Raw genomic sequence first — 16,568 nt, 5'->3', positions numbered from 1 at the left:
GGGTCCCTGAGAGCGCGAGTCAGTCCGTCTCAAGCCGTAGCCAGAAACCGCCGGAAGAAGAAGACCCTGGACCCCAAGCTACTGACGTCCTTCTAAGGGCCGGGGCTCAGTGCGGTGCCAGTGGTCGTGGGGCTAGGACCCTGAGGTTCCCTCGGCCTGATTTCCTTCTAAGGGCCAGGTCCGGACGGGCCAGCGGTGGGTCAGCCTCCCCTAGGTCTAGCCAGCCGGAGGGCTGAAGTAGGGAGAGTTTGTAAGTACGATAGCCCGGAGGCTGTACCTAACCCAGGTTGTGGGTGAAAGGGGCCATTACCCCTTTGTGTTAGGCATTAGTGTGAACTGTTTGGTGAAATAAAGCGTGTTGCCTCTACGAAGACTCCGTCTCCCTCCAAGAACATTGTATTTGTACCAGGCGAGGCCCAGGGAGCTGCTACAAATGATAGGCAAACGAAGTGGGCCTCTCGTCCTGCGGGAAAGCGCAGCGCACCTTTTCTAAAATCGTAGGGAACCTCGACCCTGGGGGGGCGGAGAGCCACAGGGGAAAGTTCCACGCGACCACGGGGTGGAGGGAAAGCGGCACCGCACCTTGCCGACGTTGACTTTACCGAAAGAACCAAAGTTCAAAGTTCATGTATTAGGTATCTAGCCCTGTGAGCCATTGGGCTCTTGAATCGGGTGCAACCGCAACAAACAGAAAACGAAAACACGAACAAGAAAACATCTTAAAGTGACTGAGTGCAAACAGAAAATCCAAGAAAAGACGGCAAAATATTGCAGAAAAATCACCGTACACCAACGCTGTGTGCAAAAATCCCAGTGGGATGCAAGTCAAACAACAACAACAACCACAAGACAACTTAGATTAAGGCCATCAGTCTAACTCTGTACTACAACAAACAAACATGGCCAAACCAAAAAACTTTTCAAAAATCGCCAAGATAAAGCCATAAAAGCAATGAAACAACAGTTATCATAGGAACTGTGACCGAATTTTCACAATAAACAACGTAAACAACATGTACCACCAAACTCTGCAGCCATAGCTGGCTGCATGAGTCACTCCACAACAGTAGGACAGAGGTTGCAAACGGGTTTTGATTCCTTACCCGTACCCGGCCGCACCAGGGTCGCAAACGGCTACCCGTACCCGTACCCGGTCGGGTAGGGTACCCGTTCCCTACTCGTACCCTACCCGAAATGAGTGACAAACGGTGACTCACCAGTGACTCACGGTCTACCCGTACCCGTACCCGGCCGCACCAGGGTCGCAAACGGCTACCCGTACCCGTACCCGGTCGGGTAGGGTACGGGTACCCGTTCCCTACCCGTACCCTACCCGAAATGAGTGACAAACGGTGACTCACCAGTGACTCACGGTCTACCCGTACCCGTACCCGGCCGCACCAGGGTCGCAAACGGCTACCCGTACCCGGTCGGGTACGGGTAGCCGGGTATCGGGTAGGGTACGGGTATCGGGTACCCGGTTGCGACCTCTGCAGTAGGAGCATCAGTCGGAGGAGTATCAAAGAGTACGGATCTCTGCAGTGTCACGAAACACTTCCGATCTGTCTTCTTGGTTCGTTCGGTAAAGTCGTCACGTAGAAATGGAGATAATAAAATAATACAAATAAAACACAATAAAATAATTCTCACGACGTTTCGGCCACAACGCAAGCAGCCGTCCTCAGGTGGAGAGCAGGTCTGTCGGAAAGACAGCGTCTGAATGAACACCACCAGGCTTGGCAGCGTATATACTTAAATATATACTTAAATATACGCTGCCAAGCTTGGTGGTGTTTAGAAGAACAGGTCTGTCGCAAAGACAGCGTCTGAATGAACACCACCAAGCTTGGCAGCGTATATACTTAAATATATACTTAAATATACGCTGCCAAGCTTGGTGGTGTTCAGAAGAACAGGTCTGTCGCAAAGACAGCGTCTGAATGAACACCACCAAGCTTGGCAGCGTATATACTTAAATATATACTTAAATATACGCTGCCAAGCTTGGTGGTGTTCAGAAGAACAGGTCTGTCGCAAAGACAGCGTCTGAATGAACACCACCAGGCTTGGCAGCGTATATACTTAAATATATACTTAAATATACGCTGCCAAGCTTGGTGGTGTTCAGAAGAACAGGTCTGTCGCAAAGACAGCGTCTGAATGAACACCACCAGGCTTGGCAGCGTATATACTTAAATATATACTTAAATATACGCTGCCAAGCTTGGTGGTGTTCAGAAGAACAGGTCTGTCGCAAAGACAGCGTCTGAATGAACACCACCAAGCTTGGCAGCGTATATACTTAAATATATACTTAAATATACGCTGCCAAGCTTGGTGGTGTTCAGAAGAACAGGTCTGTCGCAAAGACAGCGTCTGAATGAACACCACCAGGCTTGGCAGCGTATATACTTAAATATATACTTTAATATACGCTGCCAAGCTTGGTGGTGTTCAGAAGAACAGGTCTGTCGCAAAGACAGCGTCTGAATGAACACCACCAGGCTTGGCAGCGTATATACTTAAATATATACTTAAATATACGCTGCCAAGCCTGGTGGTGCCCATTCAGACGCTGTCTTTCCGACAGACCTGTTCTTCACCTGAGGACGGCTGCCTGCGTTGTGGCCGAAACGTCGTGAGAATTGTATTTTATTGCGTTTCGTTTTTATTAGTTTATTACCTCCCTTCTGCGTGACGACTTTACCGAAAGAACCAAGAAGATGAATCCCTGCTGCAGTCACGAAAGAAGCTTTACATCGAAACACTTCAGATCTCGACAGGCACCGCACCTGCTGAAGGTGAGGCGTCTGAACAGCTCATCTGGGCAGTGCAGTCCGCACGGATGGGTTTTGGGCCCCGCGGGAATGTGGAGGTGGGGTGTGGACTCCGTGGTGCGGCTGGCCTCCATCTCTCTCCGTCGTCGGCGGTGGGTCCGTGTGTCTCTCTCTCTCTCCCACTCAATGTGTCTCTGTGTAAGTCTATGGGTCTTCCGTGTCGGTCTACGTGTCTCTCTCCCCATGTGTCTCTCTCTCTATGTGTCTCTGTGTAAGTCTACGTGTCTCTCTCCCCATGTGTCTCTCTCTCTATGGGTCTCTGTGTAAGTCTATGGGTCTCTGTGTAAGTCTATGGGTCTCTGTGTAAGTCTATGTGTCTCTGTGTAAGTCTATGGGTCTCTCTCTTCATGCGTGTCTCTCTCTATGGGTCTCTGTGTAAGTCTATGTGTCTCTGTGTAAGTCTATGTGTCTCTGTGTAAGTCTACGTGTCTCTCTCCCCATGCGTGTCTCTCTCTATGTGTCTCTGTGTAAGTCTATGTGTCTCTGTGTAAGTCTACGTGTCTCTGTGTAAGTCTACGTGTCTCTGTGTAAGTCTACGTGTCTCTCTCCCCATGCGTGTCTCTCTGTGTGTCTCTGTGCAGGTCTACGTGTCTCTCTCTCCATGCGTCTCTCTCTCCCTGTGGGTCTCTGTGTAAGTCGGTGTCCGTGGCACTCTGTCCCCCTGTGTCTATCGTTGTCCCCATAAATGTCTCTAGATGAAAGTCTTCGTCTACGTGTCTCTCTCTCTCTCTCCGTATGTCTGTGTCTTGTCTCTCTACTCAGATCTCGCTCTCCCCGTGTCTCTCTCTTCCCGTGTGTGTCTCTCTCCGTATGTCTGTCTGTGTGTGTGTCTCTCGCCGTGTCTCTCTCTCTCTCTTCCCGTGTGTGTCTCTCTCCGTATGTCGGTCTGTGTGTGTCTCTCCCCGTGTCTCTCTCTGTCTCTCTCCCAGTGCGTGTCTCTCTCTCTCTCCGTATGTCTGTGTCTTGTCTCTCTACTCAGATCTCGCTCTCCCCGTGTCTCTCTCTTCCCGTGTGTGTCTCTCTCCGTATGTCTGTCTGTGTGCGTCTCTCCACGTGTCTCTCTCTGTCTCTCTCCCAGTGCGTGTCTCTCTCTCTCCGTATGTCTGTGTCTTGTCTCTCTACTCAGATCTCGCTCTCCCCGTGTCTCTCTCTTCCCGTGTGTGTCTCTCTCCGTATGTCTGTCTGTGTGTCTCTCCCCGTGTCTCTCTCTGTCTCTCCCCCAGTGCGTGTCTCTCTCTCTCCGTATGTCTGTGTCTTGTCTCTCTACTCAGATCTCGCTCTCCCCGTGTCTCTCTCTTCCCGTGTGTGTCTCTCTCCGTATGTCGGTCTGTGTGTGTCTCTCCCCGTGTCTCTCTCCCAGTGCGTGTCTCTCTCTCTCCGTATGTCTGTGTCTGTCTCTCTACTCAGATCTCTCTCTCTCCCCGTGTCTCTCTCTTCCCGTGTGTGTCTCTCTCCGTATGTCGGTCTGTGTGTGTGTCTCTCGCCGTGTCTCTCTCTCTCTTCCCGTGTGTGTCTCTCTCCGTATGTCTGTGTGTGTCTCTCCCCGTGTCTCTCTCCCAGTGCGTGTCTCTCTCTCTCCGTATGTCTGTGTCTGTCTCTCTACTCAGATCTCTCTCTCTCCCCGTGTCTCTCTCTTCCCGTGTGTGTCTCTCTCCGTATGTCGGTCTGTGTGTGTGTCTCTCGCCGTGTCTCTCTCTCTTCCCGTGTGTGTCTCTCTCCGTATGTCTGTCTGTGTGTGTCTCTCCCCGTGTCTCTCTCCCAGTGCGTGTCTCTCTCTCTCCGTATGTCTGTGTCTGTCTCTCTACTCAGATCTCTCTCTCTCCCCGTGTCTCTCTCTTCCCGTGTGTGTCTCTCTCCGTATGTCTGCGTCTGTCTCTCTCTCTCAGTGTCTCTCTCCGTGTATCTCTTTCCCCGTGTCTCTATCTCCCCGTGTGTCTCTCTCTCGCCGTGTCTCTCTCTGTATGTCCGTCTGTGTGTATCTCTCTCTCCCTGTGTCTCTCTCTCTCCCTGTGTGTCTCTCTCTCTCTCTCCCTGTGTCTCTCTCTCTCCCTGTGTCTCTCTCTCTCTCCCTGTGTCTCTCTCTCTCCCTGTGTGTCTCTCTCTCTCTCTCCCTGTGTCTCTCTCTCTCCCTGTGTCTCTCTCTCTCTCCCTGTGTGTCGCTCTCTCCGTATGTCTGTGTGTCTCTCTATCTCCCTGGGCGGTCCAATCCGGCTCCTGTGGAGAAAGAGATTGGAAAATCTTAGGGGTGTAAATTGTTGTTGTTGAGTCATCTGTTGGTCTCTGTGCGAGTCTGTGGGTCTCTGTGTGAGTCTGTGGGTCTCTGTGTGAGTCTGTGGGTCTCTGTGCGAGTCTGTGGGTCTCTGTGTGAGTCTGTGGGTCTCTGTGCGAGTCTGTGGGTCTCTGTGTGAGTCTGTGGGTCTCTGTGCGAGTCTGTGGGTCTCTGTGTGAGTCTGTGGGTCTCTGTGCGAGTCTGTGGGTCTCTGTGTGAGTCTGTGGGTCTCTGTGCGAGTCTGTGGGTCTCTGTGTGAGTCTGTTGGTCTCTGTGTGAGTCTGTGGGTCTCTGCGCGAGTCTGTTGGTCTCTGTGCGAGTCTGTGGGTCTCTGTGTGAGTCTGTGGGTCTCTGTGTGAGTCTGTGGGTCTCTGTGTGAGTCTGTGGGTCTCTGTGTGAGTCTGTGGGTCTCTGAACGAGTCTGTGGGTCTCTGTGTGAGTCTGTGGGTCTCTGAACGAGTCTGTGGGTCTCTGTGTGTGTGAGTCTGTGGGTCTCTGTGCGAGTCTGTGGGTCTCTGTGTGAGTCTGTGGGTCTCTGAACGAGTCTGTGGGTCTCTGTGCAAGTCTGTGGGTCTCTGTGCGAGTCTGTGGGTCTCTGTACGAGTCTGTGGGTCTCTGTGTGAGTCTGTGGGTCTCTGTGCGAGTCTGTTGATCTCTGTACGAGTCTGTGGGTCTCTGTGTGAGTCTGTGGGTCTCTGTGCGAGTCTGTGGGTCTCTGTACGAGTCTGTGGGTCTCTGTGTGAGTCTGTGGGTCTCTGTGTGGGTCTGTGGGTCTCTGTACGAGTCTGTGGGTCTCTGTGCGAGTCTGTGGGTCTCTGTACGAGTCTGTTGGTCTCTGTGCGAGTCTGTGGGTCTCTGTACGAGTCTGTGGGTCTCTGTGTGAGTCTGTGGGTCTCTGTGTGGGTCTGTGGGTCTCTGTACGAGTCTGTGGGTCTCTGTACAAGTCTGTGGGTCTCTGTGCGAGTCTGTGGGTCTCTGTGTGAGTCTGTGGGTCTCTGTGTGAGTCTGTGGGTCTCTGTGTGAGTCTGTGGGTCTCTGTGCGAGTCTGTTGGTCTCTGTGCGAGTCTGTGGGTCTCTGTGTGAGTCTGTGGGTCTCTGTGCGAGTCTGTGGGTCTCTGTGCGTGTCTGTGGGTCTCTGTGCGAGTCTATGGGTCGCTGTGTGAGTCTGTGGGTCTCTGTGTGAGTCTGTGGGTCTCTGTGTGAGTCTGTGGGTCTCTGTACGAGTCTGTGGGTCTCTGTGCAAGTCTGTGGGTCTCTGTGCGAGTCTGTGGGTCTCTGTGTGAGTCTGTGGGTCTCTGTGCGAGTCTGTGGGTCTCTGTGCGAGTCTGTGGGTCTCTGTGTGAGTCTGTGGGTCTCTGTACGAGTCTGTGGGTCTCTGTGTGAGTCTGTGGGTCTCTGTACGAGTCTGTGGGTCTCTGTGCGAGTCTGTGGGTCTCTGTGCGAGTCTGTGGGTCTCTGTGTGAGTCTGTGGGTCTCTGTGTGAGTCTGTGGGTCTCTGTGTGAGTCTGTGGGTCTCTGTGCGAGTCTGTGGGTCTCTGTGCGAGTCTGTGGGTCTCTGTGCGAGTCTGTGGGTCTCCGTGCGAGTCTGTGGGTCTCTGTACGAGTCTGTGGGTCTCTGTGTGAGTCTGTGGGTCTCTGTGCGAGTCTGTGGGTCTCTGTACGAGTCTGTTGGTCTCTGTGCAAGTCTGTGGGTCTCTGTGTGAGTCTGTGGGTCTCTGTGCGAGTCTGTGGGTCTCTGTACGAGTCTGTTGGTCTCTGTGCAAGTCTGTGGGTCTCTGTGCGAGTCTGTGGGTCTCTGTGTGAGTCTGTGGGTCTCTGTGTGAGTCTGTGGGTCTCTGTGTGAGTCTGTTGGTCTCTGTGCAAGTCTGTTGGTCTCTGTGCAAGTCTGTGGGTCTCTGTGTGAGTCTGTGGGTCTCTGTGCAAGTCTGTGGGTCTCTGTGCGAGTCTGTGGGTCTCTGTACGAGTCTGTGCGTCTCTGTGTGAGTCTGTGGGTCTCTGTGCGAGTCTGTGGGTCTCTGTGCGAGTCTGTGGGTCTCTGTGTGAGTCTGTGGGTCTCTGTGTGAGTCTGTGGGTCTCTGTGCGAGTCTGTGGGTCTCTGTGTGAGTCTGTGGGTCTCTGTGTGAGTCTGTTGGTCTCTGTGTGAGTCTGTGGGTCTCTGTGTGAGTCTGTGGGTCTCTGTGTGAGTCTGTGGGTCTCTGTGCGAGTCTGTATGTCTCTGTGTGAGTCTGTGGGTCTCTGTGTGAGTCTGTGGGTCTCTGTGCGAGTCTGTGGGTCTCTGTGTGAGTCTGTTTGTCTGTGTGGGTCTGTGGGTCTCTGTGTGAGTCTGTGGGTCTCTGTGTGAGTCTGTGGGTCTCTGTGTGAGTCTGTGGGTGTCTCTGTATGAGTCTGTGGGTCTGTGTGAGTCTGTGGGTCTCTGCGTGAGTCTGTGGGTCTCTGTGTGAGTCTGTGTCTCTGCGTGAGTCTATGGGTCTCTGCGTGAGTCTGTGGGTCTCTGTGGGGTCTCTGTGTGAGTCTGAGTCTCTGCGTGAGTCTATGGGTCTCTGTGTGAGTCTGTGGGTCTCTGCGTGAGTCTGTGGGTCTCTATGTGAGTCTGTGGGTCTCTGTGTGAGTCTATGGTCTCTGTGTGAGTCTGTGGTTCTCTGTGTGAGTCTGTGGGTCTCTCTGTGAGTCTGTGGGTCTCTGTGTGAGTCTGTGGGTCTCTGTGTGAGTCTGTGGGGTCTCTCTGTGAGTCTGTGGGTCTCTGTGTGAGTCTGTGGGTCTCTGTGGGGTCTCTGCGATGAGTCTGTGGGGTCTCTGTGTGAGTCTGTGGGTCTCTGCGTGAGTCTGTGGGTCTCTGCGTGAGTCTGTGGGTCTCTGTGTGAGTCTGTGGGTCTCTGTGTGAGTCTGTGGGTCTCTGTGTGAGTCTGTGGGTCTCTGTGCGAGTCTGTTGGTCTCTGTGTGAGTCTGTGGGTCTGTGTGTGAGTCTGTGGGTCTCTGTGTGAGTCTGTTGGTCTCTGCGTGAGTCTGTGGGTCTCTGCGAGTCTGTGGGGTCTCTGTGTGAGTCTGTGGGTCTCTGTGTGAGTCTGTTGGTCTCTGTGTGAGTCTGTGGGTCTCTGTGAGTCTGTGGGTCTCTGTGTGAGTCTGTGGGTCTCTGTGTGAGTCTGTGGGTCTCTGCGTGAGTCTGTGGGGTCTCTGTGTGAGTCTGTGGGTTTCTGCGTGAGTCTATGTGTCTCTGTGTGAGTCTATGGGTCTCTGTATGAGTCTATGGGTCTCTGTGTGAGTCTGTGGGTCTCTGTGCGAGTCTGTTGGTCTCTGTGTGAGTCTGTGGGTCTCTGTGTGAGTCTGTTGGTCTCTGTGTGAGTCTGTGGGTCTCTGTGCGAATCTGTTGGTCTCTGTGTGAGTCTGTGGGTCTCTGTGTGAGTCTGTTGGTCTCTGTGTGAGTCTGTGGGTCTCTGTGTGAGTCTGTTGGTCTCTGTGTGAGTCTGTGGGTCTCTGTGTGAGTCTGTGGGTCTCTGTGTCAGTCTGTGGGTCTCTGCGTGAGTCTGTGGGTCTCTGTGTGAGTCTGTGGGGACTCTGTGTGAGTCTGTGGGGACTCTGTGTGAGTCTGTGGGGTCTCTGTGTGAGTCTGTGGGTCTTTGTGCGAGTCTGTTGGTCTCTGTGTGAGTCTGTGGGTCTCTGTGCGAGTCTGCTGGTCTCTGTGTGAGTCTGTGGGGTATCTGTGTGTCTGTGGGTCTCTGTGTGAGTCTGTTGGTCTCTGTGTGAGTCTGTGGGTCTCTGTGAGTCTGTGGGTCTCTGTGTGAGTCTGTGGGTCTCTGTGTGAGTCTGTGGGTCTCTGCGTGAGTCTGTGGGGTCTCTGTGTGAGTCTGTGGGTTTCTGCGTGAGTCTATGTGTCTCTGTGTGAGTCTATGGGTCTCTGTGTGAGTCTATGGGTCTCTGTGGGTCTCTGTGCGAGTCTGTGGGTCTCGGTGTGAGTCTGTGGGTCTCTGTGTGAGTCTGTGGGTCTCTGTGTGAGTCTATGGGTCTCTGTGTGAGTCTGTGGGTCTCTGTGTGTGTCTGTGGGTCTCTGTGTGAGTCTGTGGGTCTCTGTGTGAGTCTGTGGGTCTCTGCGCGAGTCTGTGGGGTCTCTGTGTGAGTCTGTGGGTTTCTGCGTGAGTCTGTTGGTCTCTATGTGAGTCTGCTGGTCTCTGTGTGAGTCTGTGGGGTCTCTGTGTGAGTCTGTGGGTCTCTGTGCGAGTCTGTGGGTCTCTGTACGAGTCTGTTGGTCTCTGTGCAAGTCTGTGGGTCTCTGTGCGAGTCTGTGGGTCTCTGTGTGAGTCTGTGGGTCTCTGTGTGAGTCTGTGGGTCTCTGTGTGAGTCTGTTGGTCTCTGTGCAAGTCTGTTGGTCTCTGTGCAAGTCTGTGGGTCTCTGTGTGAGTCTGTGGGTCTCTGTGCAAGTCTGTGGGTCTCTGTGCGAGTCTGTGGGTCTCTGTACGAGTCTGTGCGTCTCTGTGTGAGTCTGTGGGTCTCTGTGCGAGTCTGTGGGTCTCTGTGCGAGTCTGTGGGTCTCTGTGTGAGTCTGTGGGTCTCTGTGTGAGTCTGTGGGTCTCTGTGTGAGTCTGTGGGTCTCTGTGTGAGTCTGTTGGTCTCTGTGTGAGTCTGTGGGTCTCTGTGTGAGTCTGTGGGTCTCTGTGTGAGTCTGTGGGTCTCTGTGCGAGTCTGTTGGTCTCTGTGCAAGTCTGTGGGTCTCTGTGTGGGTCTGTGGGTCTCTGTGTGAGTCTGTATGTCTCTGTGTGAGTCTGTGGGTCTCTGTGTGAGTCTGTGGGTCTCTGTGCGAGTCTGTGGGTCTCTGTGCGAGTCTGTGGGTCTCTGTGTGAGTCTGTTTGTCTGTGTGGGTCTGTGGGTCTCTGTGTGAGTCTGTGGGTCTCTGTGTGAGTCTGTGGGTCTCTGTGTGAGTCTGTGGGTGTCTCTGTATGAGTCTGTGGGTCTGTGTGAGTCTGTGGGTCTCTGCGTGAGTCTGTGGGTCTCTGTGTGAGTCTGTGTCTCTGCGTGAGTCTATGGGTCTCTGCGTGAGTCTGTGGGTCTCTGTGGGGTCTCTGTGTGAGTCTGAGTCTCTGCGTGAGTCTATGGGTCTCTGTGTGAGTCTGTGGGTCTCTGCGTGAGTCTGTGGGTCTCTACGTGAGTCTGTGGGTCTCTGTGTGAGTCTATGGTCTCTGTGTGAGTCTGTGGTTCTCTGTGTGAGTCTGTGGGTCTCTCTGTGAGTCGGTGGGTCTCTGTGTGAGTCTGTGGGTCTCTGTGTGAGTCTGTGGGTCTCTCTGTGAGTCTGTGGGTCTCTGTGTGAGTCTGTGGGTCTCTGTGGGGTCTCTGCGATGAGTCTGTGGGGTCTCTGTGTGAGTCTGTGGGTCTCTGCGTGAGTCTGTGGGTCTCTGCGTGAGTCTGTGGGTCTCTGTGTGAGTCTGTGGGTCTCTGTGTGAGTCTGTGGGTCTCTGTGTGAGTCTGTGGGTCTCTGTGTGAGTCTGTGGGTCTCTGTGCGAGTCTGTTGGTCTGTGTGAGTCTGTGGGTCTGTGTGTGAGTCTGTGGGTCTCTGTGTGAGTCTGTTGGTCTCTGCGTGAGTCTGTGGGTCTCTGTGAGTCTGTGGGGTCTCTGTGTGAGTCTGTGGGTCTCTGTGTGAGTCTGTTGGTCTCTGTGTGAGTCTGTGGGTCTCTGTGAGTCTGTGGGTCTCTGTGTGAGTCTGTGGGTCTCTGTGTGAGTCTGTGGGTCTCTGCGTGAGTCTGTGGGGTCTCTGTGTGAGTCTGTGGGTTTCTGCGTGAGTCTATGTGTCTCTGTGTGAGTCTATGGGTCTCTGTATGAGTCTATGGGTCTCTGTGTGAGTCTGTGGGTCTCTGTGCGAGTCTGTTGGTCTCTGTGTGAGTCTGTGGGTCTCTGTGTGAGTCTGTTGGTCTCTGTGTGAGTCTGTGGGTCTCTGTGCGAATCTGTTGGTCTCTGTGTGAGTCTGTGGGTCTCTGTGTGAGTCTGTTGGTCTCTGTGTGAGTCTGTGGGTCTCTGTGTGAGTCTGTTGGTCTCTGTGTGAGTCTGTGGGTCTCTGTGTGAGTCTGTGGGTCTCTGTGTCAGTCTGTGGGTCTCTGCGTGAGTCTGTGGGTCTCTGTGTGAGTCTGTGGGGACTCTGTGTGAGTCTGTGGGGACTCTGTGTGAGTCTGTGGGGTCTCTGTGTGAGTCTGTGGGTCTCTGTGCGAGTCTGTTGGTCTCTGTGTGAGTCTGTGGGTCTCTGTGCGAGTCTGCTGGTCTCTGTGTGAGTCTGTGGGGTATCTGTGTGTCTGTGGGTCTCTGTGTGAGTCTGTTGGTCTCTGTGTGAGTCTGTGGGTCTCTGTGAGTCTGTGGGTCTCTGTGTGAGTCTGTGGGTCTCTGTGTGAGTCTGTGGGTCTCTGCGTGAGTCTGTGGGGTCTCTGTGTGAGTCTGTGGGTTTCTGCGTGAGTCTATGTGTCTCTGTGTGAGTCTATGGGTCTCTGTGTGAGTCTATGGGTCTCTGTGTGAGTCTGTGGGTCTCTGTGCGAGTCTGTGGGTCTCGGTGTGAGTCTGTGGGTCTCTGTGTGAGTCTGTGGGTCTCTGTGTGAGTCTATGGGTCTCTGTGTGAGTCTGTGGGTCTCTGTGTGTGTCTGTGGGTCTCTGTGTGAGTCTGTGGGTCTCTGTGTGAGTCTGTGGGTCTCTGCGCGAGTCTGTGGGGTCTCTGTGTGAGTCTGTGGGTTTCTGCGTGAGTCTGTTGGTCTCTGTGTGAGTCTGCTGGTCTCTGTGTGAGTCTGTGGGGTCTCTGTGTGAGTCTGTGGGTCTCTGTGTGAGTCTGTTGGTCTCTGTGTGAGTCTGTGGGTCTCTGTGAGTCTGTGGGTCTCTGTGTGAGTCTGTGGGTCTCTGTGTGAGTCTGTGGGTCTCTGTGTGAGTTTGTGGGTCTCTGTGTGAGTCTGTGGGTCTCTGCGTGAGTCTGTTGGTCTCTGTGTGAGTCTGCTGGTCTCTGTGTGAGTCTGTGGGGTGAGTCTGTGGGTCTCTGTGTGAGTCTGTTGGTCTCTGTGTGAGTCTGTGGGTCTCTGTGAGTCTGTGGGTCTCTGTGTGAGTCTGTGGGTCTCTGTGTGAGTCTGTGGGTCTCTGTGTGAGCCTGTGGGTCTCTGTGTGAGTCTGTGGGTCTCTGTGTGAGTCTGTGGGTCTCTGTGTGAGTCTGTGGGTTTCTGCGTGAGTCTATGTGTCTCTGTGTGAGTCTATGGGTCTCTGTGTGAGTCTATGGGTCTCTGTGTGAGTCTGTGTGTCTCTGTGCGAGTCTGTGGGTCTCTGTGTGAGTCTGTGGGTCTCTGTGTGAGTCTGTGGGTCTCTGTGTGAGTCTATGGGTCTCTGTGTGAGTCTGTGGGTCTCTGTGTGTGTATGTGGGTCTCTGTGTGAGTCTGTGGGTCTCTGTGTGAGTCTGTGGGTCTCTGCGCGAGTCTGTGGTGTCTCTGTGTGAGTCTGTGGGTTTCTGCGTGAGTCTGTTGGTCTCTGTGTGAGTCTGCTGGTCTCTGTGTGAGTCTGTGGGGTCTCTGTGTGAGTCTGTGGGTCTCTGTGTGAGTCTGTGGGTCTCTGTGAGTCTGTGGGTCTCTGTGTGAGTCTGTGGGTTTCTGCGTGAGTCTGTGGGTCTCTGTGTGAGTCTGTGGGTCTCTGTGTGAGTCTGTGGGTCTCTGTGTGAGTCTGTTGGTCTCTGTGTGAGTCTGTGGGTCTCTGTGTGAGTCTGTTGGTCTCTGTGTGAGTCTGTGGGTCTCTGTGTGAGTCTGTGGGTTTCTGCGTGAGTCTGTTGGTCTCTGTGTGAGTCTGTGGGTCTCTGTGTGAGTCTGTGGGTCTCTGTGTGAGTCTGTGGGTCTCTGTGTGAGTCTGTTGGTCTCTGTGTGAGTCTGTGGGTCTCTGTGTGAGTCTGTTGGTCTCTGTGTGTCTGTGGGTCTCTGTGTGAGTCTGTGGGTTTCTGCGTGAGTCTGTTGGTCTCTGTGTGAGTCTGTGGGTCTCTGTGTGAGTCTGTGGGTCTCTGTGTGAGTCTGTGGGTCTCTGCGTGAGTCTGTGGGGTCTCTGTGTGAGTCTGTGGGTTTCTGCGTGAGTCTATGTGTCTCTGTGTGAGTCTATGGGTCTCTGTATGAGTCTATGGGTCTCTGTGTGAGTCTGTGGGTCTCTGTGCGAGTCTGTTGGTCTGTGTGAGTCTGTGGGTCTGTGTGAGTCTGTTGGTCTCTGTGTGAGTCTGTGGGTCTCTGTGCGAATCTGTTGGTCTCTGTGTGAGTCTGTGGGTCTCTGTGTGAGTCTGTTGGTCTCTGTGTGAGTCTGTGGGTCTCTGTGTGAGTCTGTGGGTCTCTGCGTGAGTCTGTGTGGTCTCTGTGTGAGTCTGTGGGTTTCTGTGTGAGTCTATGTGTCTCTGTGTGAGTCTATGGGTCTCTGTGTGAGTCTATGGGTCTCTGTGTGAGTCTGTGGGTCTCTGTGTGAGTCTGTGGGTCTCTGCGTGAGTCTGTGGGGTCTCTGTGTGAGTCTGTGGGTTTCTGTGTGAGTCTATGTGTCTCTGTGTGAGTCTATGGGTCTCTGTGTGAGTCTATGGGTCTCTGTGTGAGTCTGTGGGTCTCTGTGCGAGTCTGTGGGTCTCTGTGTGAGTCTGTGGGTCTCTGTGTGAGTCTGTGGGTCTCTGTGTGAGTCTATGGGTCTCTGTGTGAGTCTGTGGGTCTCTGTGTGAGTCTGTGGGTTTCTGCGTGAGTCTGTTGGTCTCTGTGTGAGTCTGTGGGTCTCTGTGTGAGTCTGTGGGTCTCTGTGTGTCTGTTAGTCTCTGTGTGAGTCTGTTGGTCTCTGTGTGAGTCTGTGGGTCTCTGTGTGAGTCTGTGGGTTTCTGCGTGAGTCTGTTGGTCTCTGTGTGAGTCTGTGGGTCTCTGTGTGAGTCTGTGGGTCTCTGTGTGAGTCTGTTAGTCTCTGTGTGAGTCTGTGGGTCTCTGTGTGAGTCTGTTGGTCTCTGTGTGAGTCTGTGGGTCTCTGTGTGAGTCTGTGGGTCTCTGTGTGAGTCTGTGGGTCTCTGTGTGTCTGTTAGTCTCTGTGTGAGTCTGTGGGTCTCTGTGTGAGTCTGTTGGTCTCTGTGTGAGTCTGTGGGTCTCTGTGTGAGTCTGTGGGTTTCTGCGTGAGTCTGTTGGTCTCTGTGTGAGTCTGTGGGTCTCTGTGTGAGTCTGTGGGTCTCTGTGTGAGTCTGTTAGTCTCTGTGTGAGTCTGTGGGTCTCTGTGTGAGTCTGTTGGTCTCTGTGTGAGTCTGTGGGTCTCTGTGTGAGTCTGTGGGTCTCTGTGTGAGTCTGTGGGTCTCTGTGTGAGTCTGTGGGTCTTTGTGGAGACAAGGAGACACGGGGTGAGAGAGACACAGGGAGAGAGAAACACAGGGAGAGAGAGAGGGAGACACGGAGAGAGGCACGGGGAAAGAGACACGGAGAGAGACACGAAGAGAGACACGGAGAGAGACACGAAGAGAGACACGGAGAGAGACACGGGGAGACGCGGGGAGACACAGAGAGACACAGGGAGAGACACGGGGGGAGAGAGACACGGGGAGGGAGAGAGACACGTGGAGACACAGAGAGACACAGACAGAGACACACACACACAGACAGACACAGAGAGACACAGACACAGACACACACAGACACACAGAGACACACACAGATACACAGAGACACACACACAGAGACACGCACAGACACATACACGCACAGACACATACACACACAGAGACACACACAGACACAGAGACACACACAGACACACACAGAGAGACAGAGAGAGAGACACACACACAGAGACAAACACACAGAGACAGACGCTCACGAGGTCTTTCCTGCGCCTGGGCCCAAGCTACGTCACCACAGCAACGGGTACGTCATGACCCATGGAAGAAACAAAAATGACGTCATGTAACCCAGCCGCGTGACGTCACGCGGTCTGTCATCAAAAGCGATGACATGATCCGGGGGGCGGTGACTGGAAAAATCCCCGCTAGATGACGTCATCGATGCAACGCGCGACGGTGACGTCACCATTGTCGTGACGTCAGAACGGCCCCACTCCCACACTCTGGCCGTCCCCCGACCGAAAGGTGGCGATGACGTCACCGTAGCGGCAGTGACGTCACGCGCAGTGGCGGCAGTGACGTCGCTGATGTGCGGCGGTGTCGAGGTGGAGTAAGTCACGTGCTGCGGAAGCCGATTTGAAGTTTTGGTTGTTTCAGTCAATTACTCACTCACTCAGCCACTCACTCAGTCACTAAGTCAGCCACTCACTCACTCAGTCACTCACTCAGTCACTCACTCAGTCACTCACTCATTCACTCAGTCACTAAGTCAGCCACTCACTCAGCCACTCACTCAGCCACTCACTCAGTCACTCACTCAGTCACTCACTCAGTCAGTAAGTCAGCCACTCACTCACTCAGTCACTCACTCAGCCACTCACTCAGTCACTCACTCACTCAGTCACTCACTCAGTCACTAAGTCAGCCACTCAGTCACTCACTCAGTCACTCACTCATTCACTCAGTCAGCCACTCACTCAGCCACTTACTCACTCACTCAGTCACTCAGTCACTCACTCAGTCACTCACTCAGTCACTCAGTCACTCAGTCACTAAGTCAGCCACTCACTCAGCCACTCACTCAGTCACTCAGTCAGCCACTCACTCACTCAGCCACTTACTCACTCACTCAGTCACTAAGTCAGCCACTCAGTCACTAAGTCAGCCACTCACTCAGCCACTCACTCAGCCACTCACTCAGTCACTCAGTCAGCCACTCACTCACTCAGCCACTTACTCACTCACTCACTCAGTCACTCACTCAGCCACTCAGTCAACCACTCACTCACTCAGTCACTCACTCAGCCACTCACTCAGTCACTCACTCATTCACTCAGTCACTCACTCAGTCACTAAGTCAGCCACTCACTCAGTCACTCACTCAGCCACTCACTCAGTCACTCACTCATTCACTCAGTCACTCACTCAGTCACTAAGTCAGCCACTCACTCACTCAGTCACTCACTCAGCCACTCACTCAGTCACTCACTCATTCACTCAGTCACTCACTCAGTCACTAAGTCAGCCACTCACTCAGTCACTCACTCAGCCACTCACTCAGTCACTCACTCAGTCACTAAGTCAGCCACTCACTCACTCAGTCACTCACTCAGCCACTCACTCAGTCACTCACTCACTCAGTCACTCAGTCACTCAGTCACTCACTCAGCCACTCACTCAGTCACTCACTCACTCAGTCACTCACTCAGTCACTAAGTCAGCCACTCACTCACTCAGTCACTCACTCAGCCACTCACTCAGTCACTCACTCAGTCACTCACTCAGTCACTCACTCACTCAGTCACTCAGTCACTAAGTCAGCCACTCACTCAGCCACTCACTCAGCCACTCACTCAGTCACTCAGTCAGCCACTCACTCACTCAGCCACTTACTCACTCAGTCACTAAGTCAGCCACTCAG

At 53.5% G+C, this 16,568-nt stretch overlaps 1 long non-coding RNA gene across 1 annotated transcript; it reads right to left on the bottom strand.

Annotated features, from left to right (window-relative positions):
- Positions 1–4,676: 4,676 nt before the first annotated feature.
- Positions 4,677–14,991, bottom strand: LOC144740996 (uncharacterized). Its single transcript, XR_013589845.1, has 2 exons — positions 14,905–14,991; positions 4,677–5,051 (listed from the first exon to the last, which is right to left on the bottom strand). It is a non-coding gene; the product is annotated as an uncharacterized LOC144740996 (long non-coding RNA).
- Positions 14,992–16,568: the final 1,577 nt, after the last annotated feature.

The sequence above is a fragment of the Lampetra planeri genome, unplaced genomic scaffold (assembly GCF_965212315.1).
Source record: "Lampetra planeri unplaced genomic scaffold, kcLamPlan1.2.h2 scaffold_377, whole genome shotgun sequence".
NCBI lineage: Eukaryota > Metazoa > Chordata > Hyperoartia > Petromyzontiformes > Petromyzontidae > Lampetra > Lampetra planeri.
Note: the sequence above shows the minus strand (reverse complement) of the source record. Positions and strands in the feature narration are given on the sequence as shown.